Consider the following 27,843-nt stretch of genomic DNA (forward strand, 5'->3'; position numbering starts at 1 on the left):
GTTTGGAACTCACATAAACGGTACGGTGTCGGTGTCCAATTGACGGATCAGGAATCAGATAAAGCTCTACTTGATATGAAGATGCAGGTCCCCATCAGGGAAAATTCCGGTAGGCGCAGTCGTCGTCAGTGACTGATGGTATGGTAGCGCCGGAAATGGAAGGGTTGGATACTGGTCGTGGGTTGGGCAGGAGACACATCGAGATAGTGCTCGAGTAACGATCACCGTCTGCGTGCGTGTGCGCGCGCATGCTGCTGCAAGCGTTTGGCAAGCTAGCTTCTTCAGAGAGTGCAGTATGTTTTGGTGTCACCAAGTGCCGGCCCGTGAAGGAATATTGTGAGTTCAGGGATTCAGGCCAATGCCAAGCGTTTACTTGTGCGACTGATTTACCCGGCTTTGACCGTGGTCAGAGTATGATTTGCGGCTTGCGCTCACCCACCAGTCATAGAGGTTTTAGACATGGGGTAGGCCAGAAATTAGGGCCCTAGATATGGATTTCAATCAGGGTCAGTACTCAGTAGGGTTTCATTTCAAGGTCGATCGACTTGATCATTTACTACAGTACCCTTGTTCATTTTTACAGGTGCAGCAATTTTAACTTATTGCTCGAGTATAATCGAGTCCCTTATGGTCCACAGCTAGTAGAAGTCCCAATTCCTTCATCGTGAGAAGGACGTTTGGGACCGCCTCGCCGAAGAGTCGTGGCGGAGTGAGGGGCTGGCCGCACTGCTTGCTGCCGCCCGTCAGGAGGTGGCTGAGCTTGTCCCCGTCGCCCAGGAGCTGGCCGACCTCTGAGTCAGGGAGAAGGATGCTCTCGATGGTGCACACGAGGCCTGGGAGAAGCTCATGGCCCTGATCAAGAGGGCGCGCACGGACACCGTGGAGGCTGAGCGGCTATGGAAGGAGAGGGGCGATTTGCTCCGATCCGTAGAGGGGCTCCACATGAAGTGTGACTTGGCTCGCCAGGAGCGCGCCGACGCCTAGCAGCGGATCGACCTTCTCGAGGGTGAGCTTGAGGGGGAGAGGGACCTGAAGGTTGCGGCCAAGGGCATGTCCGCTAGGCTCGCCATGGAGGTCGGTCAGTGCCAGGAAAAGGTCCGGCGCCTGGAGGCCAAGGTGACCCGGCAGCGCGATGAGGTGCGCAGGCTTCGGGCGAACGTGGATGGTAAGCCTCCGGTTTCCCTTGTTGTCTTTTTCCCTGAAATCCATGGTAGGTCTTTTGACACGGTCAGTATATGACTTGGACAGGTCTTGACAACAAGCTTGGGGCGAAGGTGATTAAGAGCTGTGGCCTAGAGAAGGAGCTTGGCGAGGTCAAGGCCTCCCTCTTGAAGGAGAGCGACGAGCATGATACCCTGCGCGTCGCTGTCCAGCTGGTCTACGATGACCTCAAACTAGCCCGAGAGCAGGAGACGAGCTCGTTCATGGTTTGCGCTGTCCAGATTACGGATCAAGCACGTGAGATCGCGAGGGATGTGCTTCGCTTTGGCATTCACTGATCGTTTACGATCGCCCGTTCTCATTATGAGAACATCGATCTAGCGACGATGAGCCAGGGCTTTGCGCCTATTTACTCTGAGGCCGAGCTAGAGGATATTGGGAAGGAGGTGGCCCCTCTGGCATAGGACTTATCTGCCAAGATAGAGGATGAGATCATCCCCTAGAAAAATTAGTTAGTTAGATAAACGAAATGGTGGTCATGTAATAATTGAACAAGTTTTAGTTCTTTTGTTTTATAAAAAGGTTACTACATTCCAACCCTTTTCCATTGTTAAGGCTACAAAGCTTAAGGCGAAGGCGAAAGAACCCTGATCACGCTGGTGAGCAAGAATGTCGTAGCCGCTGGGGCGTAGGTTCCTTGCAGTCCGACCAATTTTACTCAGTGTTCATTTCCACACCTCTCGCTTTTAGATCTTAACGTGAGAAGGGGTCGGACACAATGATTGTTTCTAAATAGGTATGCTCTTATCAGCCCCCGAGTGAGGCCCGATCCCTTGCTGTTGCTGGGGTCGGGTGTCACTAAATATCGAGGAGACGATAGCGAAATCGATAAGAGAAAGTGTTTTTCATTTCAGAAACGTCATTCTTAATTTTCATAAGTACATGCATAGATTAGGGGTAAAAGCAATGTAGCTGCTCTGGACCTTGTCGTCGATGGTCTTGAGCTTGTAGGTGCTGGGTCAGAGCACTTTTGCGACGATGTATGGTCCCTCCCAGGTCCCTCCCACGACGGAGAGAGCTTGTGACGGTTTTTGTTGCTCTAGACGAGGCGGAGTACCAAGTCCGCGACATTGAAGGCCTAACCCCACACCCAATGGTTGTGGTACCAGTGCAACGCCTGCTAGTGCTTAGCCGAGCAGAGGAGGGCAACGTCGCGTGCCTCATCAAGCTGATCCATGGCATCCTCAAGGGGCACCTTGGCTCCCTGCTCATTGTACACCCTGACTCTCGGCGCTCCATAGTCGATGTCGGTTGGGAGGACCACCTCGGAACCATAGACCATGAAGAAAGGTGTGTAGCTAGTCACCCAGCTAGGGGTCATCCTTAAGGTCTAGAGCATCGCAGGGAGCTTCATGACCTATCGTTCGCCAAACTTATTTAATCGGTTGAAGATCCTAGGCTTGAGGAATTATAGGACCATGCCATTCACGCGCTCGACCTACCCGTTCATGTGGAGGTGCACCACGGGGGCCAATCGATGCAGATATGGTATTCATCACTGAATTAGAGGAACTTTTCCTGGTGAACTGTGTGTCGTTGTCCATGATAATGAAGTTTGGGACTCCAAAGCGATGGACGATGTCAAGGAAGAATAACATGGCTTGCTCGGACTTGATCATAGAGATCGGCTGAGCCTCTATCCACTTTTGTAATCTTGTCTACGGCGACAAGCAAGTGCGTATAGCCCCCAAGCTGTAACACCTTGGGTGTTAGCCTTGCATAACTTGACTCGCATAGTATGAGCATGATCATAAAGCATTCATATACAAGCTTTGACATTGAAACATTCGATTGAAACATATGCAACATCCTTATTATTTCATGTCTCCATGTGTCTATGCATACGATCATGAGTGTAAACATGTAGATGATTGTGTGACCTTGCAAATAGCTTAAACATGTTTAGAATATCATCATGAACAACTTTGGTATTTAGGGCTAGGGCTAATTTGGTCATTATGTCATAGTTTGGGTATGTATCATCATTTGAATGTAGCTTGTTTGACCAAGTTTGAACTAGGTGTTAGAGACCTTGCATGGAGGAGACCACTAAAGCAAAGTTGTAGTGTTTGGCATAAGGAACAACTTTTATTTTTGGGTCTTTGACTGATTCAGCTCCTAACATGTGTGAATTTGGATCACAAAAATCAGAAAAATCAACCTTTGCAACACTTAGTTGTTTTTGTTCTAAGTCATGCCCTGACAGTGCTGTCAGCCCGACCTTTGGTATGATATAACTCAGTTTATGTTGCGAATTAGCACGAGATCATTGAACAACATTTGGAGATGGTACTTAGGACTACGACTTTTGTTCTGAAAGAATTCACTGAATCGCTTTGCATAGGGAGTTATTTCAATTGCAAAACTCGTCGTCAGGCTCGGCATGTCGCGACTGACGAACTGAATCAAATCCTTCAGTGGCCGACCGTTTCAGGCGCTGATCGCCGCGTGGCACGGGGTGTGGCTGTGCATCACCGGTGTTCTGCCCGTCGTGGTAGTGACGCGCCAGAGCGTGGCCTTAACACCACCAGCGCCCGCCCAACCCCTTCCGCGCTCCCTTTTGCATTTCCTTTGCTCCTCCTTCATCCTCGCGCGCAGCCGCCGAGCTCCCGTAGCAGTAGCCGAGCGCCTCCTCGCTCCGCCGTCGCCATAGCCTGCGCAGGCTCATGACGAGCCGTCCATTCTTCACCGCAGCAGCACCACTAGCTCCCCAACAACCTACTACCTCCTCCTATGTCCGCTGGTAGCACTTGGTAAGCCATCGTAATGCGTGCGAGCTCGCCGGAGCTCCGCCGCTAGCCCTGTCTCCGTGGCCATGTCGCCACCGTCCACCCCAGGCCGTAATAGGGCGCTAGTTAGCTCCGCCGCAGCTCAATGATGCTCGGCGTAGCGTTCGATCGAGCCACCATAGCCTCCACCGGCGTAGCGCCGTCGTCCAGCGCCACCGATCCGCCATGGCCACCGTCGTCGTCACTAGAGTCGATGTTAGGGTTGGGCAAGTAGTGCAAACGATGCGCCTCGTCGAGTAGAACGTCTGGTGAAGATGTCACCGCCGGCGAACTCGCCGCCGTCGAGTTCTAGCCACGCCCGTAGAGTAGCGCCGCCGGCTCTATTTTGTCTCACTGACTAGTGGGGTCAACTGACCAGTGGGTCCCGCGTGTCAGCGACTCCATGTATTAAAGCCAGTTCATTTTTGAATGCAGATTTCATATGTTTTGTAATTTTTGTATCTTCAGTTCGGTAGCTTCAAAAATTGTGAAATAAATTTGGTAGTACTCCTTAGGAAGTGTAGTATTTAGGAAAAATATGTTCTTGGCATTTACAGTAGAAATTTTTTGGAGATTTAAATAGGGATTTGAAATGTGCTTTTGAATGCATTCAAATTTGTTTGTTTTATATCTAGAGTTCCTGTGCTCCAAAAATTATGAAATTTTTGTGGTAAGCTAGTCTTAGCATATGTGAACTCTGGTAAAAATTTGAGGACCAGTGCATGTGTAGATTTGTAGTTATAGATTTTTCTTTTATAATTAGGAGATCCTTGTGTAAATTTTTATAAATTATTTAGGAATCCAATACTCATGAAATTTGTTGGAGGTTATCCTAGTACCATAAGGATGCTAAGAAAAATAGGAAATCTGTTGCTTGACACTTTTCAATAGGGTTTTCTATTTATGTTATTTCAAGCCTTGCTGCCTTGTCATTTTTGTATAGGATGTTCCTTTGATAGCATTGGTAAGGCACTGTAAATTTTTGAGAATTTATGAAGTACTCTGATATATGTTTATTATTTAACCTAAATATCTCAGTAAAATAATAAAGGCATTTAAATAAATAGTTTGGGCTTCACCATTATATTATCTTAAATGTATTTGGTATAGTTAAACTGTTGGTAGATTTTATGTTGTCAAATTTTGAATGATTACATGAATTAGAAGTATTGTTACTTGGTATTGCATATTGAATAGTTTCCGGACAGGTTCTGAAGTTTGATGAGTTGCATATTGAAAATGATGTGTACTGTAAAAATGGTTAATAACAAAGTTGTAGAGAATTTGATAAGCTTTCCAGAAAGTCCAGGATCACTATATTTGGATTAGTAGAACTCCAATTATGAGTAAAACAAGTAACTACTGTTTTGTGGCATAGTCGATGCATTGTAGAAGTAGTTAATTAATAATCGAGAAGAGATATGCACCTAATCAATAAACATGATGCACTTATTAACATATATGCATTTGTAATACTTATGCCACATTCATGCATCTAGGATCGGAGGAAGAGATCACGTAGCTGGAATTCGAAGAAGCAGAGGAAGGGGACCAGCAGGAGAATCCGCAAGCCGCAACTCCCGAAGGCGTGGAGCAGATCCCTGAGGAGCTTCCAGAGTGTCCTGACCACCGCCCCACTTCCTTTCTGTGAGGCAAGCCCCGGAGCATTCTAAGTCTCCCAGTAATTTACAACTGTTTACTTAAGTACTTATGATTGATGCATTAGGTTATAAGAGTTGAATGGAACCACTTGATGCATGTACATTCCTTGTCCAGATATTACACCTTTAACCGGTATAGGTCCAGGATCGAATATATGCTTAGCTATGCTTAGACCGGTAGAAGTCGGGTGATATCTTGTCACCTGCGAGATATAGGTGGATACCGGAGCACGGTTGGCTATATCTGCTATCATGGAACAGAAGCATGAGGTAAAAGTAAATCAAGACCGGACGGAAGGTCGATAGAGAAGCAACAAGACATGGAGGTCTTAGGTGTGGATCTATCCTCGTCTATGTCGATCAAGGACCGTACCATTGTTGGAACTTCTAACAAGATTGAACGCATGCCTCTCACTTAGCTGGCTGGATAACTCATTCCGACCGCGAAGCCGAGTAATTCAACTCAGGCCGGGACCCGTTCTGTTGTGCGCTCCTTCTGGGGAACGATCAGACTGAGCCCAAGGGCAGGCTTGGCCTGAGCGTCCTGGCATCTGGTGTTCTAGATTGTGCGGCGCAGTACGGACCCGTGAAATGTGTACCTGAGTTGTACCAAAGGTGACCTAAGGCTATCGTGGCTGGTAGACCTGGGTTTGTGTTAGGAATAAATTCCCAGCTGGTTGAAATCGATTCGAATCGCCGTCTCTCTCGAATAGTGAGAAACTTGACTAGCTCCAACATCGTAGTAACTGTGTTATGAAACATGATGGTTCGGATGAATATGGAATTACAATACCTGCTATGGTTACTATTGTATGCTTCTAAATGATATACCACATGTTTGGCACAAGATAGTTTGCTAACCTAGAAATGGATAGTTATAATTAACCTGGTAAAGACTTTGTAACTGTACCATGATTCAATTGCTTTTACGCAAAAATGTTGTCAAGTTACGTCCACTTATACAGCCTTGCATAATCCTTGGAGTCATTTTATTTCTAGTTTGTGATGGGTAAGTCTAGCTGAGTACCTTCTCGTACTCAGGGTTTATTTTCCCATTGTTGCAGATGGCACTGTGTATCATGGTTATTGCAAGAGTTGCTTCTATCCCGCCGTGGATGAGGAGTAAGCCTTGGGCAGGCTTCTTTATTAATTCCTATCCTTGCTTTTGTGGACCGTGATCTTATTTGGCACTGTATCAAACTATGTTGGAAACTTTATTTTCGAACTTATTTGCTTCCGCTTTATTTATCAAACTCGGTTTGTAATAACTTTTATTCGTACTCTGATGACGAAATGTATCTATGAACTTTATGTAATATGTGGCATGTATGTTGAATCCTGTACGATCTTGGTTGTTGTAAATCGTTTATCGAGACCCGTCGTGGTACTCGACGGACTACCGGGTTTATATGGGTTCAAGTATGACAGTGCGACCGCTTGCAGGCTGCCATTGTACTTGTACTCTTATAAAATTGGTCGGTTATGCGACACAAGCGCTCTCTTGAGAGATTAGACCATATCAAGCCCCCAGACCTCTAACGGCCATGTGATGGGGATCATTTGGAGTGCTTGGGCCGGCAAGTGGGTTTGTCGAGTGTAGTATTGACACCCTTCATAGGTGCGCACAATCTGTTCAGCATCGGCTACTACGGTCAGCCAGTAGAAGACCTGTCGAAACACATTTCCAACTAGGGTCCTAGGTGCGGCATGGTGCCCGCAGACCCCACCATAGATATCTCTCAACAACTGCTTCCCTTGTTTGATGGGGATGCAACGCTGTAGGATCCCGGTGTGACTTCGCTTGTAGAGCGCCCTCTTAATAACGATGAAGGACTTGGCGCGATGTGCAAGCCGCTGAGCCTCCGTTTTGTCTGTCGGTAGCACCTCATGGAGGAGGTAATTGAGGTAAGGCGTCCTCCAGTCAGCAAGAGGGTCGAGCTCTGCCATTAGGTCTGCATCAAGCTCCATCACCTCGAGGTCAGGGGGAGCTGAGGGTTGGTCAGCCTCCGAGCCCGAGGTCGGCGGCCTACCATCAGTTTGTTCTAGCTCCTCATAGCAGACCGAGGGCTTGTACTGGTCGCTGGTGAAAATGCCCATCCGCACCAGCTCTTGGCTGAATGCCATCTTTGCTAGCGCGTCGGCTGTTTCGTTGACCCACCTCGGGATGTGATTGAGCTCGTGGCCATCGAACTTGTCCTCCAACTAGTGGACCTCTCGACAATACATAGCCATCTTGGCATTGTGGCAGCTTGACTCCTTCATGACCTGGTCGATGACCAACTGGGAGTCGCCCCGGATGTCGAGCCATCGGATGCCTAGCTCAACAGCGATGCATAGGTTGTTAATGAGTGCCTCATATTTGGCCACATTGTTGGAGGCAGGGAAGTGGATGCAGACCATGTACTTCATGCGCACTCTGAGGGGTGAAACGAAGACCAACCCCACGCCGGCCCCCTTCTTCATCAGCGACCCATCGAAGTACATAGTCCAGTACTCCTGGTCGATGGCTGTTGGCGGCATTTGGATCTCGGTCCATTCTACCATGAAGTCAGCTAGGACTTGGAACTTGATGGTCATCCGAGGGTTATACAAAATACCCTGAGCCATCAACTCGAGTGCCCACTTTGCAATCCTTCCTATGGCATCCTAGTTTTGGACAACCATGCCGAGGGAGAAGGACGTCATGCCCATCACCGGATGTGACTTGAAGTAATGATGTAACTTTCTCTTGGCGATAAGGACAGTGTATAGGAGTTTCTAGATTTGGAGGTAGCAAGTCTTGGAATCAGACAAGACCTCGCTAACGAAGTACATGGGACACTATACTTTGAGGGCATGTCCCTCCACTTCCCGCTCTACCACCAGGGTGGTGCTGACCACTTGCGTGGTGGCCGCAATGTAGAGCAGGAGTAGTTCCCTATCGGTCGGGGGGACCATGATTAGGGACTTTGTTAGGAGCTGCTTGACCTTGTCAGGTGCCTCCTAGGCCTCTAACATCCATTCAAAATGGTTAGTTTTCTTTAGAAGCTGATAGAGGGGGAGACCTTTTTCACCGAGGCACGAGATAAAATGGCTAAGCATGGTGAGGCACCCTATAACTTATTGTACCCTCTTTATGTTCTAAATCAGGCCCATCCTTGTGATGGCCGAGATCTTCTTCGGGTTGGCTTCGATGCCACACTTGGAGACAATAAAACCCAGCAGCATACCCCTCGAGACGCTAAAAACGCATTTCTTGGGGTTGAGTTTGATGCCATTTGCTCAGAGTTTCGCGAAGGTCACCTCTAGGTCGGCTATGAGCTAGTCAGCCTGTTTAGACTTGACCACGATGTCATCTATGTAGGCCTTAATGGTTCGCCTGATAAGGTCCCCGAAACACTTGAGCATACAACGCTGGTACGTAGCCCTCACATTTTTAGACCGAACAGCATTGTGACGTAGCACAATGTTTCGAATGGGGTGATGAAAGATGTCATGAGTTGGTCAGACTCTTTCATCATGATTTGATTGTATCTGGAGTACGCATCAAGGAAGAAAAGGGTTTCGCACCCTGAGGTCGAGTCGACCACTTAATCTATGCATGGGAAAGGAAACAGATCCTTTGGACATGCTTTTGTTGAGACCTGTTTAATCAACACACATTCTCTATTTCCCACTATTTTTCTTACAAGAACGGGAGTGGCTAACCACTCAGGGTGATACACTTCCTTGATGAATCCGACTGCCAAAAGCTTCGCAATCTCCTCACAAATGGCCTTGCATTTCTCCTCATCGAAGCGACATAGACGCTGCTTCACTAGCTTGGAGCCTAGCCTGATCTTCAAGGCATGCTCGATGAGTTCTCTCAGAATGCCTAGCATGTCTGAGGGTCTCCACACAAAGATGTCTCTGTTGGCACAGAGGAAGTCGATGAGCGCGCTTTCCTATTTGGAGGAAAGTGTGGTGCTAATGCACACCACTTTGCCCTCAGAGCTGCTAGCGTCTATGAGGACCTCCTTGGGGCCCTCCACGGTCTTGAAAGGCCTAGCCGACCACTTGGGGTTGGGTGCTCCTTCGATGAGCTTCTCCCTGATGGCCGTGAGCTCTTCGGTGGCATGTTCATAGCACTCGACCTCGCACTCGTAGGCGCACTATGTTGCCGAAATATGGTCGATAGTCTACCTAGGGGTATGCCCAAGGTAGTAGATTATCGGCAGACACATGCGCAAGCTACAAACAAGATGGTGACGCAAGACAGATATGAGATTTTATCCAGGTTCGGCCACCGTAAAGGCGTAATACCTACGTCCTGCGTCTGATTGTATTGTTGTATGTCAATGAGAGATGTTTTTACAGGGGTCCCCTGCCTACCTTATATAGTCCGGGGGGCAGAGTTATAGATCTGGAAACTAATCCTAGCCAGTTACAATTGCCATAGGTGGCCGGATAAGGATTCCTATTCTAACCGACCAGGATCTTGCTTGACCTCCAAATCTGCCTTGATTCCTTGCATGGGATTCCGAACAGATTAGCCGGACCGCACATCATCATCTAGTGGGCCAAACCCCCTGATCTAGGCTGGCCCAAACCTAGCCATAAGGGTATAGGTGTTAATACCCCCACAGCTAGTCCCCGAGCACCATGTATTATGCTGCGACACGCCATTCGATGTCCTCTGACTAATGCGATCCGTCTTTGTGTCATCTTCAACTGGTTAAAACATTGACCAATCGAATGTGCCAGCATTCTGGTCAGAACAGAGAGTAGTAGACCACGATTATAGCCAAAGATTTTGGTGTCCAAAGAATGCATGGTGCTCTAAAGAAAAAAGAAAAAGATTTCTTTCCTTATCAAGTGTGCCCACTTGTATTTCTAAAAAGAAATGTAAGTGACCCTTGGACAATAGTAGTTCTGACGAACAGTCAAAATGTAGGGGTCGATAAAATAAGCACATTCACCGCAAGGTGAAGTGTGCCCACTTAGTCCCTGAGCCTGGTAGTAGGTGACGTAGGCACGTGGTGCCAGGGTCAAAAAAGAATTCCCACTAAAGTTGAGAATCCATTCATCGTACAAGCAATACGAGATGCACCGGCAGGTGCATCGTACCGATGTAGTCCCTGAGCTTGCTGGAAGGCGAGGTATCAGCCTTGTAGCAAGGTCTAAATAAATGCCTCTCGACTGTATGCGAGTACAAATCACATGTAGCCGAGGAGAGAGGTCCCCGAGGAATTGTCGAAGAGTAGTCGGGGAAGTCCTCGAGCATGAGAGTGATCTGGATAGTCCCTGAGAACGATGGTGGTCTAGACATTCCCTAAGCACGATGGTGGTCTAGACATTCCCCGAGCACGATGGTGGTCTAGACAGTCCCCGAGCACGATGGTGGCCTAGACATTCCCCGAGCACGATGGTGGTCTAGACAGTCCCCGAGCACGAGAAATGCGGTGAAAAACCATATGCCACTTGTACCTTTTTTTTTACTCTGTCAAGTCGAATCTGACACGTCTGGTCAAAAAAGTAGACGGGTATAGCATGTCATACTGCCCTCTTGTCTTTTCAAGCAAACTGTTGCGTGGCACCTGTAAGTAGGTGCATCAGCGTGGGCCCTCTCACACTGGTAACGAAGAGGCATACACTGTTAACGAAGAGGCACATATATTGGCATAGATCTCGAGACTATGAAAACAACAGTCTATGGCGCGTGCGCATGTCTCCCAAGAATCTTGGGCAGACGAAACGGCAGAACCCTTGGTTAAATATAGTATAGAATTGGAAGTTACTTTTTACTGAACCCCATTACCATTCGTAGCCGCAACCTTCTTCTTTCTCTTGCCAACCCTAATACCTCTGAAATCATCACCAATCAATCCTCCACAGTTTCCTCATTCATCAGCAAGGCCAGATTCATAACAAAAAGTGACGCACAGAAGAAAGCAGCAGTCATGGCAAAGGACTGGTGGAAATCGAGAAGCAATGAGTAGACCATTGAAGACCTCATCGCCATGGGAGTACTCCACAACAAGGAGCTCGTAGGATGGCATGCATCAGAGGGCGAAAGATACCCTGATCCACAACCAGGTGAGATCATGGTGTTCGAAGACTTCTTTAAGCGGGGATTTGGGGTTCTGGTACATCCTTTCCTTCAGGGCCTCTGTCTGTACTATGAGATTGGGATTTGCAATCTGCATCCCAACTTAATCCTCCTTGTCGCCACCTTCATTCATCTTTGCGAAGCATATGGCGGCTTCTAGCCCCATTTCAATTTTTTTGACATCTTTTCTGTCTGTGGAAGAAAGGGAGCGGTGGCTCAAAGATAGCCGGAGGTGTGTACCTCAACCTCCATGATGGAATAAAGCCCCAGTACCTACACTGCACATGGAACACGTCGCTTGACGACTGGTACAAGAAGTGGTTCTACATCCGTGAAGAGCCGAACACGATCACACTGTGCGACATGGGGTTTAATTCAGAGAAGAGGACAAGCTGGTCAGAGAAGCCCGAGCACCTGGAACATATTCTAGAAATATTTGGGATGATCCCGTGGAAGAAACTAGACGGTCCGAGCATGGTCAGGAGCTTCATCAGCCGATGGATCCAGCCCTACCAAAGGAGGGTATATCCTAGCTACGAGTACCAAGGTAGCGTAGACCCAATGAGGACGAGGCAGGAGGCGCTTGACAAGACTGAAGTCAGAGCCAGAATTGGAGAGCTATTTAACTTAGCTAATCCAAATTATGTTAGATTGAGCAACATCGAGCACGCTTTCAAGCTCGCCTGACCTCCCCCAAAGGTAACTCATCTTGCCTTGTACCTGTAGTCTTATATTGTAGTAGAAACTTACTGTGTTATCTCCTATTTGTTTCCTAGATTAATGGTTGGGATAGAGCGATAGTGTTTGTGTCGCCAACCCCTGGTGTAGATTGGCCGCAAGTTGCTGACCCAACCACCCAGACTAGTGTCGGGGTCGAGGATGTTGACTGGGCCATGCTTGGAGTTGGAGAGGAGGCAGCGGCCAAAGCTACTGGTAAGCGGCCGGTGGCCAGCAAGCGTCGTTAGGCGATCTTTACTTTGTCACATGATGACATAGAGGAGGGAGAGGATGCAGACATCTTTCAACTCGTCCCTCGAAAGAGGAGGCAACTGGAGTCGATGGAGCAAGGTGGCTCCTCCGTGCCGGTGGGGCCTACATCGCTGACCACTACAGCGTGAAGGACAAATGGTGGAGGGGTCAAGCACCAAGACCTAGCAGCGGTGCTGGATGTAGAGGGTGACCAGGTGCCACCCGCACAACACGTGGAACAAGCACGGCCGAAGAGATGTGCCTTTGCCACATCATTCCGTGCTTCCAACATGTAAGTATTTATAACCTTGATATAAGCTAGCAATTTGTATTGAATATGGTTGCCTTCTGAACTTATCTCGGATGTACTAGTTCGGCGTCCACCGAAAATCTGGACCAACTAGCCAAGAGCAGCGTGGCTCCGTCAGCAATTCTAGAGAAGACTGCCCAGTAGCCGGCCATCGAGGAACCCATGACAGAAGGTCCATCGGGGCCTTAGCAAACAAGTAATCAGACAACAATCCCCGAGCAGGGGGTCGAGGGAAGAGCCGAGCCAAGCACAAGTGCTCCGAGCACTAACCCTGCTGAGGGCAACACCTCAGCACCAAGGGTAACAGAATAGACTGAGGAGCAGTGGTCAGAGGTGAGAGCATAGAGCACGTTTATCGATGCTGCAGCCCATGGAAAGGCCATAGTGATCGCAGAAGCTGCTAACTCCGGACCAGCACCGATAAATGAAGAAGAGCCCAAAGAGGACAAAGTAGAGGAGGTCCTAGGCCATCCATAGGACAAGCGACAACATGTGTATGTGTCGCATTGGCGGAACGACCAGTGGGTTGTTCATGAGGAAATCCCAGAGGTCGAAGAGACCAAGAAAGTTGAACGAGCGGTGAAATGACTAGTGACGGAGGTCCAGGTATGCTTTTGCTTCACCACCTCATTTTGCTGTCTAGTCAAACTTTCTTACTTATCTTTTTGCACACAAGACTTAATGAAGACCGCAAGGTACCGTAAGAAATGCTTCGACCAGATCGAGGGGATCACTACAAGCAATAAAGAGCTGACGGCGGAAGTGGAACGCTTGCGCCACCAACTTGAAGCCGCCAACCATAAGAGGATGGAGCAAGAGTCCCAGAACCAGAATCTGGTCGTCCAGCTCAGTAACAAAGAGCAGGAAAGAACAAGTAAGTAGTCACTTTATCACAATGAGTGCATGACAAGTGTTGTTGCATTTATTGGTAGTAACAACTGGAGTGCAGGCTTAGAAGCCAAAGTGGTCCGTCTCTGAGAGGAGAACAGTCGTGCGGTCGTGGAGTGTGATCGCCTGAAGGAGGACAACAAAAAACTAGCGCACAACCAGTTGCATCTCCGAGACCACACGACCAAGATGAAAGAGGAACTAAAAAGTAAGTTTTCCAAACCCCTTTGCTCACTTTTGTTGCTCGTCTTATCTTGTTGTGGTATGATGTTTTAATAGCTTGTGCGGTTTCCAGTTTTGAAAGTCAATGCCAAGAAACATCTAGAGGCCGTGATAAAAGACCATGACAGTTGGAAGGCGTAGTGCCAAGAAACCACCAAGGATTGGGACACATGCAAAACTGGTGCCAGGAGGTGGCAACGGGCATTTTTCCGGTCCTTAACCTCATCGATCCAGCGCTTACAGAGGACGTGCCAAGGACGCCACAGCTTAGACTAGTCAATAGATGCCAAAAGGCATGGGGATGGTTCCAGGAGTTCATGAAGGAGGCAGGTGAGTACACAGGCGCACATGTGCTAAGCATGGTATGTGCTCACTACCCCTTGATCGATCTCAAGCGCCTAGAAGCTAGATACCCGAAGGAGGTAGATCCAGACAAAGCTGAGGAGCTTCGGATGACCCAGCTAGACTTGTCGGCAAAAATAATTGGTGGCATTAACCTGTGTGGAGGCGGGACAACACTTGTACAGGGTACGGCAGCAACAAGTCAGCTGGAAGCGCCGTCATTTTTAAGCCAACCATCGAAGCCTACGGTCTCGACCAGCCAGGCATCGGAGGGGCCATCTTCTTCAGCTCGATTAGTACAAGAGTCCCCGAGACTCGAGCATGATGTCAGGCCTAGTGAGCAGCAGGTGCCGCATGACCCGACCAGCCAATAGTATAGGCTATAGCTATAGGAGAAGATGTAGTTGTGTTATTGTAAACTTGGACCTTTTTAGGCAAGCTTGTAATAACATAACTATATATCTGCATAAGCTTGTTTGTTTTATAGAAAACGTATTTAAGCTTGGATCTCGTGTTGGTGTAACTAAGTGAGAACATGTTAGCGTTCTGTTTAGTTGTACCAGTTTAGTCGACACATCATCCTAAAAGGTTTGTATGGCCCTGGTTTGCCATGTGGTCAGAGTGTGAGGTGCGTAGCCTGTGCACACGTAGACGCACACAAGTCAAACCAGAGGGGACCTGTCGATCACCCGTAGCGTAGAGAGCAGATCTCATGCACGCGTTGGGAGGAACCGGAGACAGGGCCTGCTCCGAAAACCTGGGAAGGAATGGTGGTCGGTTTTGACTGGTTGAGTTAGAATAACAATAGACTTCGAAGTGACACATTAGAGTGGTCAGAGAAATTATAATGGCTTTATTGAATTAAATCAAAAGTACAAGAGGAGTAAATATCTTAGTAGTTAAGCATAGAAACGCCTAAGCTTGTCGATGTGCCATGAATTGGGTACGTCTGTACCGTCTAGGTGAGCTAACCTGTAAGACGTTGGTCGTGTAACCTCCTTGATCATGAAGGGCCCTTCCCATGGAGTTGCGAGTTTGTGGACACCAGCCTAATTTGTCTTCCACTTTAGGACCAAGTCCCTAACCATGAAGAAGTGCTCCTTCATGTTCTTGTTGTAGTACCTGCGCAAAACAGCAAGGTATTTGGCTGTACATACGCAAGAATCGAGCCGCTTCTCTTCTACACTATTCACTTCTAGCTCCCGCACTTCATTGGACTTGTCTTCGTCGAAGTTCTCTACCCGTGCTGATCTAAAGGCTATATCTGCTGGGAGCACTGCCTCAGCACCGTAAACCATAAAGTATGGTGATACACCGGTATTGCGACTGGGCTGGGTTCTAAGGCCCCAGACCATGGCTGGTAACTCTTTGAGCCATCTTCCAGGAGCTTTGTCATTTTCTCTATACATTCTCTTCTTAAGTGCGTCCAAGATCACACCATTTGCCCGCTCAACCTATCTATTAGCTCTAGGGTGCACCACCGAGACGTATTTTACTATTATGCTCCTTTCATCGTAGAAGTCCCAAAAAGCATTCCCGGTGAACTGAGTACCAAGATCAGTGATGATGCTATTGGGTATGCCGAAGCGGTGGATGACCTAGTTGATGAATGTCACAACCTTTTCTTAAGATGCCTGTACTAGAGGCATGTACTCTATCCACTTAGAAATTTTGTTGAGCAGCACAAAGACACATGTAAATTTCCTAGGAGCCAGCTTGAAGGGCCCAATCATATCTAGTCCCCAGCATGCAAAGGGCCAAGAGGATGGTATTGTCTAAATCTCGTGTGCTAGTACATGGATTCTCTTGGTGAAGAACTGACAACCCTCACAATGGCGGCCTAGCTTCTCTGCGTCGGCTATGGCGGACGGCCAATAGAACCCTACTCGAAAAGCCTTACCAACCAGCATTCTCGAGGCCGCGTGGTTGCCACAGGAGCCAGAGTGGATTTGGTCTAGAAGATGTTCGCCATCCTCCTGGGTTATACACTTCATCAAGATTTCCTCCTTTGCGTTCTTGCACCACAATTTGCCATCAACGAGCAGATACTGCTTACTACGATGCATCAGGCATTCGTTTTCTATCCAATCAGTGTAACCGCTACCGTCTGTCAGGTACTTGATGAAAGGTACTCTCTAGTCAGGCTCCTTAGTGGTCGGAGGTGGTTCGATGGTGTTTGATGCCAGAACCATAGCCACCAAAAGTTGGTCTAGAGGCTTGTCAACCATGGGATCTTCCTCTTCGATGGAAGGCGTGAGCAGGTCTTGAACAAATACGCCATGTGGGACTTTAGCTCGAGATGATCCTAACTTTGACAGCGCATCTATTGCTTGATTTTTGTCCTGGACCACATGTGTGTACTCAATGCCATAGAACTTGCCTTCCAGCTTTCTGATCGATTTGCAGTATGCATCCATCTTTTCGCTAGTCATATCCCAGTCCTTGTTGAGTTGGTTGATGACCAGAGCTGAGTCTCCATAGACATAGAGACATTTGACACTGAGCTTGACTGCAATGCATAGACCGTGCAGGCATGCTTCGTACTCGGCGATGTTATTAGACGCCGGGAAATAAATCTTGAGGACGTATCAGAGCTGCTCCTTGGATGGTGACACGAAAAGGACTCCTGCTCATGCATCATCAATGTTGAGGGAGCTATCGAAGTACATCTTCTAATACTCATCGGACCCCTAAGAGGCAGGTGTGATTAAGTCTGTCCACTCGACGATGAAATTGACAAGTGCTTGAGACTTGATTGTAGTACGGCTTGCAAATTCCAAGGAGAAAGGGCATAGCTCCATTGCCCATTTGACTATGCGCCCGTTCGCATCCTTGTTGCGAATGATGTCTCCCAGAGGGTACTCGGTCATGACCACCACACGATATCCATCAAAGTAATGTTTCAACTTTCGGGGTGTTATTAATATGGCGTAGATTAGTTTCTGGACCTGTGGGTACCTAGTCTTGGATTCATTGAGTACCTCACTGATGAAATAGATTGGTTGTTGTACCTTGTAGACATGGCCGAGCTCATTGCGCTTGACCACCATGGCAGTGGAGACCACTCGATTAGTTGCCGCAATGTAAAGTAGGAGAGTTTCATCTTCTCTGGGAGCAGTGAGGACCGGAGGTAATGTAAGGTATTGTTTTAGCTATGTGAAGGCAGCATCTGCTTCCTCCGACCACTCAAACTTCTCAGCTGCTTTGAGCAGCTTAAAAATGGTAGTCCTTTTTTGCCTAATCTTGATATGAAACGACTGAGGGCAGCCATGCATCCGATAAGCTTCTGAACATCCTTCACCTTTTTGGGTGGCTTCATGTCCAAGACAGCTTTGACTTTCTTCGGGTTAGGGCGTATGCCATCATGACTGACGACGTTGCCAAGTAGTATACCAGAAGGAACACCAAAGATGCACTTCTTTGGGTTTAATTTCCATTGGAATGTATTAAGGGCTGCAAAGGTACGTTCCAGGTTGTCAACAAGGATATATGCTTCCTTGGTTTTGACAACTACATCATCAACATAAGCCTCGACAAGGTCGTCTTTTATCTTGTCTTTGAGGCAGGCCTGTATGGCGCGTTGGTAGGTAGCCCCGGCGTTCTTGAGCTCGAACGACATGGTTGTGTAGCAGTAGGCGCCGAAAGGCGTGATGAAGGATGTCTTGATCTGGTCGTCTTTTTTTAGAGCGATCTGGTGATAACCAGAGTAGCAATCAAGAAAGGAAAGCAGCTCGCATCTGGCAGTTGAATCTATGACCTCGTCTATGCGAGGTAAGCCGAAGGGGCCTTTAGGGCAGTGTTTGTTGAGACCAGTGTAATCAACGCACATTCTCCATTCATTATTCTTTTTGCATACAAGAACCAGGTTGGCTAACCACTCCAGATGATACACTTCTTTAATAAATCCGGTTGCCAAAAGCCGTGTAACTTCTACCCTAATCACCTCCTTTTTGTTGCAAGCGAACCATCGTAGCTTCTGCTTGATAGGTTTGGCCTTGCCGTCGACATTTAAGGAGTGCTCGATCAAGTTCCGAGGTACACCGGGCATGTCAGCAGGTTTCCATGCGAACACACTCACGTTGCTCCTCAAGAACCTGATGAGCGCATCTTCCTATTTAGGATCCAGGTTGGCCCCGATAAGGGCCGTTTTGCTAGGATCACCGTCGACCAGCTAGATCGCCTTGTGCTCTTTGGACTTGATGTTCTTGCGTGGAGCCTAGAGCTCTGGGATCTCCAGGTGGTCGGCTAAGGTCTTCTTGGCATCAAGCATGGTCTCAGCCATGCGAATAGAGAGGTCATGAGCCTCTGCTACTTTGAAGCTATCGTCCTCGTAGGTATAAGCTGCGTATACATTGCCCCTGAGAGTTAGAACCCCCTTTTCTATAGGCATCTTGAGCACCAAATACCTATAGTGAGGTATGGCCATGAATTTGGTGAGCGATGGTTGACCAAGGATAGCATGGTAGGTGTTGTCGAAGTTAGTGACCACAAAGTTGACGTAGTCGGTGCGGAAGTGGTCCGGGGTACCAAATTGCACAGGTAGCATGATCTGCTCGAGAGGTGTAGAGCTCTGTCTGGGGAGGACACCCCAGAACTGTGCCTCGTATGGTTTGAGATCCGCCTGGGTTATCTTCAGGGCTAGCAGACTATTTTTGAACAGTATATCGATGGAACTGCCACCGTCAATCAGCACTCTGTCAAACTAAACCTTGTTGATACAAGGATCAAGGACCAGGGGAAAACATCCTAGCTCAGGTATTGCAGCCCATTGGTCCTTTCTGCTAAAGGAGATCTCGCGGTGAGACCAAGGAGGGAGCCATGGATCGACGATGAGGTTGTCGGTGTTGGTCACGTTCAAGCAGGCGCGAGCGAGCAGCTTGCGTTCTCGTTTGGTCTCGATGGACACTTTGCCTCCAATGATGGTGTGGACACGATCAGTGGCTTGACGTACTTGTGATGGGGATCTGTGTCTTCATCATCGTTGTCCTCATTGCGCTGTTCCCTTACGTCATTAGGCTTGTCGGACGTATCTAGAGCCTGTTGACACGTGTAGATAGACTTGAGAACGCGATAATTCTCCATGGTATGGTTTGACTTGGGGTGGAGCTGGTAGGGTCCTTTCAATGCTTTGGCGTAGTCTTCTTCGTAGTTGCGACGTCCGCCACCTTTCTTAAAGGTGTTGACCTCGCCGTCATCTTCCTGAGCACGCTTGCCCCTATAATCGTCACGGCGATTACGCCCTGATTACGCTGGTCGCGGTGGTCACGGGGTCGTTGCGCTGGTTGCGGCGATCAAAATTGTCATTCCGACCATGGTTGACGCGGTAGTCGTCATGGTGTGGAGTGTGGTCGGAGTGTGGAACCCTTGCTACTTCTTCGATGATTATCTTTTTAGCATCGTCGGCATCCGCATATTTCTTGGTAGTGGCCAGGAGCGCTGTGACTGATTCAGGTCTCTTGTGGAGGAGCTTGTCCTGTAGGGCATCGTGGAAGCGAAGACCAGTGATGAAAGCCTCGATTGCCTCGTTGTTAGAGATTGACGGGACCTTGATGCGCATCTCCGAGAAATGCCGGACGTACTCGCGTAGTGGCTCATCTTTCCGGTCTCGAATCCGCTGCAGATCATATTTGTTGCTGGGTTGCTCGCAAGTAGCAATGAAGTTGTCGATGAAAGCTTGCTTGAGCTCTTGCCAAGAGTCAAAGTAGTTTGCCGGCAAGCTAACCAGCCATTGGTGACCTACATGGCCGACAGCGACTGGGAAGTAGTTAGACATGATGTGCTCGTCAGCCATGGCTGATCTGCACGCGGTTTCGTAGAGCATGACCCATAATTTGGGGTTCTCCTTGCCATCGTACTTCTAAAGTTTTTTGAGCTTGAAGTTCTTGGGCCATATGACTTGGCGAAGGTGCGGAGTAAACTACTTCAAACCCAGGGGGCCGTGGGCAGTATCATATTCCATACGGCGATAGCTTTCATGGGATGCATGATCGTTGGCTCTTTGGTTGATGCGATCACGCAGATCACGTTCCCCGAGGTAATGGCGAAGATCGTTATTGCCATCACAGCGATCTCAGTTGCCACCCTGATTAACCCTACGACCGTGGTTATCGCGGCGATTATCGCGGTTGTCTCGGTGGTTGTCGTCCCGAAAGTCACGGCGGTTGTCATCCCAACGGCGGTTGTCATCCCGACCACCATCATGGCTACCATTTCTGTCTTGACGGTTGTCTGATGGGTCATTGTTGTGCGAGCCACGTTGGTTGGGTGGCTATGAGTGACTTGAGTACTGGTGGCTGTGGCTTGATTCGACTGAGACGGATGGAGCCTGAGCTTGATTTACAATCTCTGCGGTCTGGGCCATAGCAGCTGCTAGGTAAGCTTGTATATCATCATGAACTGCCTGTGTTTCTAGGGTATTGGGTAGTCATTGCATTGTCTCCATAGCAACAGCTACATTGGCGCTTGGAGTCCTGAAGACCTGCTTGTCCCCCACCCTATCAAAGGCATTATTAAGGTTGCGTGGCTGGACCCTTATGCATCGGGCCTCCTCTTCTGACTCGGCTTTGATTTGTCGGTGATTAAACTGGTCAATATTGCGTGCTTCGCATGCCAGCCTTTCTTGTTCTATTTCACCGACTACCGGTGGTTCATCATTACTGACAACATTGATCAAGTCTCCTCGCCTTGGTGGGAAGGATGGGAATCACAAGAATCCCAGGGCGTGGTCTAGGATATCTAGATCGTATTCAACGCCTTCATCATCATGATGCTGGAGCTCGGTGTGAATGGAGGCATTAGATGCGATGCCGGATGAGGAGCTTGAGCCACCCTCTTGAACTATGTGGACCGATCCTTCTTGATAATCCTCAATCCAGACCATGTTGATGAAGTTGCGTAGGCCATAGGGCTAGGCCTGGTGGTTCTCCATTGAGGCTTCGTACTTAGAGAGCTGGAGACCCATCATAAGGGCTGGCCAGCGATGAACGGAGCACCCTTTAGGAGTAGATGTGACCACGAGATCCATACCGAGTCGTGCAGGACGACTAGCCCAAGCTGGTCAGGTAGATCTGTTGTGGGTCATAGTTACCTGCTCATTAGGTTGACTTTGAATCGAACTTACCAGAGCCAGGGTTTCGGCAAGTTTGGTGCCGACCCGATCAATGGAGTCGAGCAAGTCGGTGTTGTCGATCTGCCTCCTTTTGTAGCGAGGAAGTGGACGACGGGTTGTCGGCGTGGTTGAAGATGATGCTGGCATGGTCGAAGCTAGATCCACCGTGGTCGGAGCTAGATCCACCATGGTCAGAGCTGTAGCCGATGTAGGTGAAGCAGTGGTCGGCGTAGATTGAACCCGCACCTCCTCCAGGGTCATAGCGATGAAGTCGTCGGAGCCAGTGGTCCAGGTGATCTGGCCGATGGTGAATGTGAGGCCGTTCGGCGTAGCCATGGAACCAGGGATGATGACCATCTTGTTCGCCTAGAGAGCAGTACGCATACCCAAGGTAGTAGATTATCGGCAGACAGATGTGCCCAAGGTAGTAGATTATCGGCAGACAGATGTGCAAGCTACAAACAATATGGTGATGCAAGACAGACATGAGATTTTATCCAGGTTCGGCCGCCGTAAAGGCGTAATACCTACGTCCTGCGTCTGATTGTATTGCTGTATGTCAATGAGAGATGTTTTTTAGAGGGGTCCCCTGCCCACCTTATATAGTCCGAGGGGCAGAGTTACAGATCTAGAAACTAATCCTGGCCAGTTACAATTGCCATAGGTGGCTGGATAAGGATTCCTATTCTAACCGACCAGGATCTTGTTTGACCTCCAAATCTACCTTGATTCCTTGCGTGGGATTCCGAATAGATTAGCTGGACCGCGCGTTGTCATCTAGTGGGCCAAACCCCCTGATCCAAGCCGGCCCAAACCTAGCCGTAAGGGTATAGGGGTTAATACCCCCATATGCTGGAAGGAGGTACTAACGGTGATGACCCCGCACGGACCTAGCATCTTCAACTTCAGATAGGTGTAGTTGGGGATGGCCATGAACTTCATGTAGCATGGATGTCCTAGGATGGCGTGGTAGGTCTAGTGGAACCCGACCACCTCGAAGGTAAGGGTCTCCATCCTGTAATTGGTCGAATCCCCAAAGGTGATGGGTAGATCAATCTTCTCGAGTGGTACGGCCTGCTTTCCAGGCACGATGCCATGGAAAGGCACCTCGGTTGGCTGGATGCGCGATTGGTCGATGCCCATGGCACCGAGCGTCTCAGCGTACATGATGTTCAGGCTGCTGCCTCTATCCATCAGCACCTTGGTGAGCCACTTTGTGCCGACGATCGGGTTGACCATGAGCGGGTATCTTCCTGGCTATGGGATGCTTTCTGGGTGGTCGGTCCGATCACAGGTGATGGCGAACTCTGACCATCGAAGGAAGGAAGGCATGGCTGGCTCAGCCGCATAGACCTCACGGCACGCAAGCTTCTGGCGGCGCTTGGAGTAGTAGGCCACTGACCCCTCGAAGATCATGTGGTAGCCATCTAGCATCAGAAAGTCACCATCCTTCCCCTCGGTGTTGTCTGCCACCGGCTTGGGCTCCTTCCTATGCTCCCCCTTATTGGAGCCACCGCATAGGAACTGCTTCATGAGGGCATAGTCTTTGTATAGGTGCTTGACGGGGATGGCATGGTTCGGGCATGGCCCTTCAAGAAGTTTCTCGAAGTGGTCTAGGGTACCCTCAGCTAGCTTTTGACCCCCCTTGCGGTCGGCAGTGGCCCCAAGCAAGCCCTCGCGCCGCTGCTTGTTCTTCTTCTTGTTGGGGCGGTTGGAGGCGCCTTCTCAGCGTCCTAACCCCTCTTCACCTTGCCCTTAGGATGGTCAAAAATTGCTCTGACCGCCTCCTCGCCTGAGGCATGGCTAGTGACGATGTCGAGGAGCTCCTTGGTGGTTCGTGGACCCTTGCATCCCAGCTTCTAAACTAGGGACACGTAGGTGGTACCAGACAGGAAGGCTCCTATAACATCGATGTTGGGGCAGCTCGTTGCATTGCCGAAAGAAGCGCCGGATGTACTCATGAAGAGTTTCCCTGGACTTCTGTCGGTAGTTTTTGAGATCCCATGGGTTCCCAAGATGCATGAGGTGCCCTAGAAGTTTCTCACAAAAATCTCCTTTAGGTCCGCCCAACTTTGAATCCGGTTGGGCGGAAGGTGCTCCAACCATGTTCGCGTTGAATCGACCAGGAACAATGGGAGGTTGCGGATAATGAAACTATCACTATCCACTCCACCGGCTTGGCAAGCAAACCGGTAATCCTTGAGCCATAGTTCTGGGTCTATTTCCCTAGAGTATTTTTAGGACGTTGGTCGATGATCAGTATCACGGTGGGAAGGCAGAATTGAGGATGTGTCGGCCACAGGCCTAAGGTCCTGGCAAGTCAGGGTTCAGGCTCTAGTCCTCGTCGCTGTTGTGGCGTCCACCGCGATGAGGGTGGTCCATGCCTATGGGCATGTAGGGTATTACATGTGTCACGGTGGAGGCTGAGATGCTCATGCACAGGGACTACGACACGCCCCCTATCGCCGTGTGGTGCCTGGTGGATAGACATGTCCCTAACATGTCGTATCGAGGGCGCGTGCTTACTGGTGTCGACCTCGCATCGCCAAGACAGCGAGCTCCCGCCTGTAGCACCGCCACGCGCTCGAGCAGCGTGCGGATCTCGTGATGGGCCTGATGATCCTCGGGTGTCGCGGGCTCTGGGAGCCCTCGGAGCAAGGCTGCCTTAGCAGCGATGTTCTGGCCAGCATCAGGCGCAGTGTGGGTGGGCTCCATCATCTTCGATGATCCTTCGGTTCACATCGCGGGCCATGGCACACTCATGCCCACCGTCTCCATGGCGGTCGATCTCTCACTCAAGCTCTGCATACTCCTACTCGAGTTGGAGTTGTGCATCCTCGAGCTCCTAGTGCCATGCCCTTAGCTATTCCACCTGCATGTGAGGAAGGGCCCCTTCATCTTCCTTGACCTCGTCATCGAGGTCATTTGGTGAGGTAGCCCCTGCTTCGTGGACGCTTTTGACATGTTCCTCGGGGGTACCCACCATAAAACATTCTCGCGAGGGGTGATGGCTCCCCCTGCTGGAGTTAGAGTTGGAGAGCGACTCTGAATCTCCCGTGAGAAGGTCGTGGAAAGATTCCACGACGTATTCAGTCATCCCCACAAACTCATCGTTCGTACGGGATGGGTGCATGCACTGCGCCACGAGGTGGCCATGGGTCCCCATAGCATTGCACAGATCAAACAAGAACGCTGCCGGGGCTCCCCGGGTGAGGTATTCTGGGGAGAGCGATTCCCCTCTAGCAAGATGCGTCATGACATTGGCGAACGAGAAGGTGAGGCAGCACAGCTCCTCTTGGGACGGTCAGGGTCCCAGGAAGGCATCGAGTTGTCGCTCCAGCCTCTCATAGTCAAAGCCGAGGAGCCAGTCGCTCCCGAGGACACGGGCCTCCAGCACATGTAGCTATAGCTCCTCAAGCGCCTCGACGATCGTGTTGAGGCCAGCGGAGTGAAGAGGCTATATGGCCGTAGGAGCCTACGCCAACTCTCCCTCTATCGTGACGATGAAGTCCAGGCTTCCGAAGCGCACGCGCACGCCCGGGACCCAGCTGACGCCGTGACTAGCCATCCAAGGCCTAATGTGGACGTCGTGACGCGCAAAAACCCCCAATCTGGCGTGCCAACTATCGGTGTTTTGGATCACCGGCTAGTAAATTTGTATCTGCGCATATGGGCCAGATGGTGTGCTCGGATGACACAAGGATTTATACTGGCTCAGGCGGAATGTCCCTACGTCCAGTCTGCTGCTGCTCGTGTTACTGGCACTAGTTTGTAGTAGGGGTTACAAACGGGCGAGAGAGGGAGAATATCCCAAGTCTCTGGTGAAAAGATCGAATGGAGTTGAGTCGTGTTGAGCCCGTTCAGCCATGTGCCTGTGGCCCTCATGGGGCGTTCTGCTTCCCTTTTTACAGGTGAAGGGGAAGGCGTAGGTTACAGAGAGAGAAAGAGAGAAAAGGAGAAAAGCGAGGGAGAAGAAGGCCTCCAGGGTCGCGGTGTCCTTCATCTCCTTTATGCAGGTCCCGCCAGTCCTATAGATGATGATGGGGACGGCTCCACGTCGCGGCCTTGTTCATCACTAGCTCTATACGCGGGCGTCGTCAGCCAGTCGTGGCGTCCCATCCTGTCCTAGCGGATGGCGTGGTGAACTGATGTGCCTGTCAGTGGCCGTACGGGGATTAGGTATCACAACGCCCACGCACCCATCACTATTGGCGATGCGAACCCCCGGGCGTGGCCTGTTGTTGCCACGGGTCACGTCTAGGCGTGCCCGCGCCCCTTCTGGTGTCAGAGGCTTGACCCAGGGCCACACGTTTGGACCCGTAGTGGTTGGGGGTGGTACGGACCCCACCGTGCGAGGCGGAGCCCGCGCCCGAGGGATCGGGCGAGACGGGGCCCATGGCCGAGGGGTCTGGCGAGGCGGAAACCGTCCCTTCAAGGTCGGTTGAGACTGAAATACGTCCTTGGTTATCTGGGTGAGTTGTCGTCCGTGGTGCTCAGATCCCTTCTTCGGATATCCCTAATACCGATACCCAACACATTTGTTTGCTAAAGCTCTGCTTTAGCACCAAACTTCATATATACTCGCTATTTCCTAGTGCATTCTTCAGATTAACGGAACATTATGTTGAAAGAGGTCATGGAGGCAGTACGTACATTTTCAGAAGTCTATTAGCTTTCGTCGTTATTCCTTTGATACGAAGAATTTGACAGATAATACGTATTTGGCAACCCGGCCTGTTGTGATCTTCTCCCTTCCTAGGTGTTCACCACTTCAACTACTGTATACTGTTGAACCGTTTGGATGTTCCCAATCTACTGTTTGACCACACAAGAAAACCGAGCTCCATTTTTACTGATCTTGCGTGTATACTGTTAACGGTTGGATGTTCCAAATATACAGGGGCTGTTTACGTGTACAGTAGCAGGTCGTCCTTTTCCAAAAGGAATTATATGCTGTGCATTCTTTCTTTCTATTTTTTTGTTCTCCTGTGCATTCTTTTCTTGATTATTGTTTCAGCTGCTTCCATCAAGTACTAGTTCGACAGAAACATGCGTGTTGTTTTCTACACCCAAAAGGAATTTGCATATTGCCTTGTCCTTTTTATGGTAATACCACAAAACAAACTTCATAAATGGAACCACCTGAAACCAATGACAGCAAGATCACACATATGATCCTCTAATCAGTGATCAGAAAAACAACACCACAAATGCTACTCCTAGTTGTGTTTGTGTTGGACCGGGCTTGGGCCACGAGGCGTGCCATGTGTTAGACTCGTGCTTTCGGCCCGTATTTGGAGGAGCCCGTCGGCCCGTCTCCGTCTCTGTTGGGATGACGCCAAGTGTGGAAAATGCCCCACCGCCACGGCGCTCAAAGTAACCGTCGCAACGAATACCCGCTGCTCTGCTCTCCCTCCCCCTTCTCCGTTCCCCAGGCAACGAAAAGCTAGTCCCCTGCCCATCCGCAACTGCACCGCCACCACCACACCGGCGGCTGCGATGGACCAATTCTTAGACGGGATTCTACGCCGACGAGGACGGGATCGGCGTCTCCCTGAGCCGGCGCCGCGCCTCCCTGAACGCGGCGTGGCAGGTGCACCTGGTCCAGCGCGGCGACATGGACTTCGTCCTCCTCCGCGGTGCCAACTACGGCCGCTACCACGCGGTCTCGCTGAAAATGGCGCCTCCCGGCCACCGCGGCCGCTGCGCTGTCCAGCGCGACTACGACGAACCGGAACTGAACGCCATCATGTGGAGGCCCATGGCCATTGGGGTGCTCACCGACTCACCGTCGACGACGACGACGAAGCTGAAGACGCCGACGTCGTCCTGCGCCACGGGAACAACCGCTACCATCGCGCCAACGGCAGGCACCGCCGCTGGCACACCGGGGTCACCGTCGACGACAACGACGGCGTAAGGACCACAATGATGCTTTGGACGGTCGAGGAATCCCCCCGAGGATCGCGCCGCCTGCCCTTCCACCCCCAAGGCCCCAACTACGGTGAGCACTGAGTTGGTCGTCCAATTCGATTCCTCGCCTTGGTTAGGACGGAGCATGATTCTTGGAACCTATCGATCAATCCCGTTCTTGGCCATGTCTGAAGTAACTGTAGCTATTCGTTCTTGGCACATTTCGTGGTTCGTGGCTTCGTGCCAAGATTACTACTCCTGTTGCTCACATGTTCTAACTATGCACCATCACCATTGCAACAGAATCTAGAAGTACCGGCTTTCATAAGCCTGCTCCTCCGGCGCGCCAAGCCCATGGCAGAGCCGCTGCAGAC

General features: G+C 49.9%; 1 pseudogene; it reads left to right on the plus strand.

Annotated features, from left to right (window-relative positions):
* Window positions 1-1,068: 1,068 nt before the first annotated feature.
* On the plus strand, window positions 1,069-27,843 carry LOC136524101 (uncharacterized; annotated as a pseudogene).

Source organism: Miscanthus floridulus, chromosome 18, assembly GCF_019320115.1.
Source record: "Miscanthus floridulus cultivar M001 chromosome 18, ASM1932011v1, whole genome shotgun sequence".
Taxonomy (NCBI): domain Eukaryota; kingdom Viridiplantae; phylum Streptophyta; class Magnoliopsida; order Poales; family Poaceae; genus Miscanthus; species Miscanthus floridulus.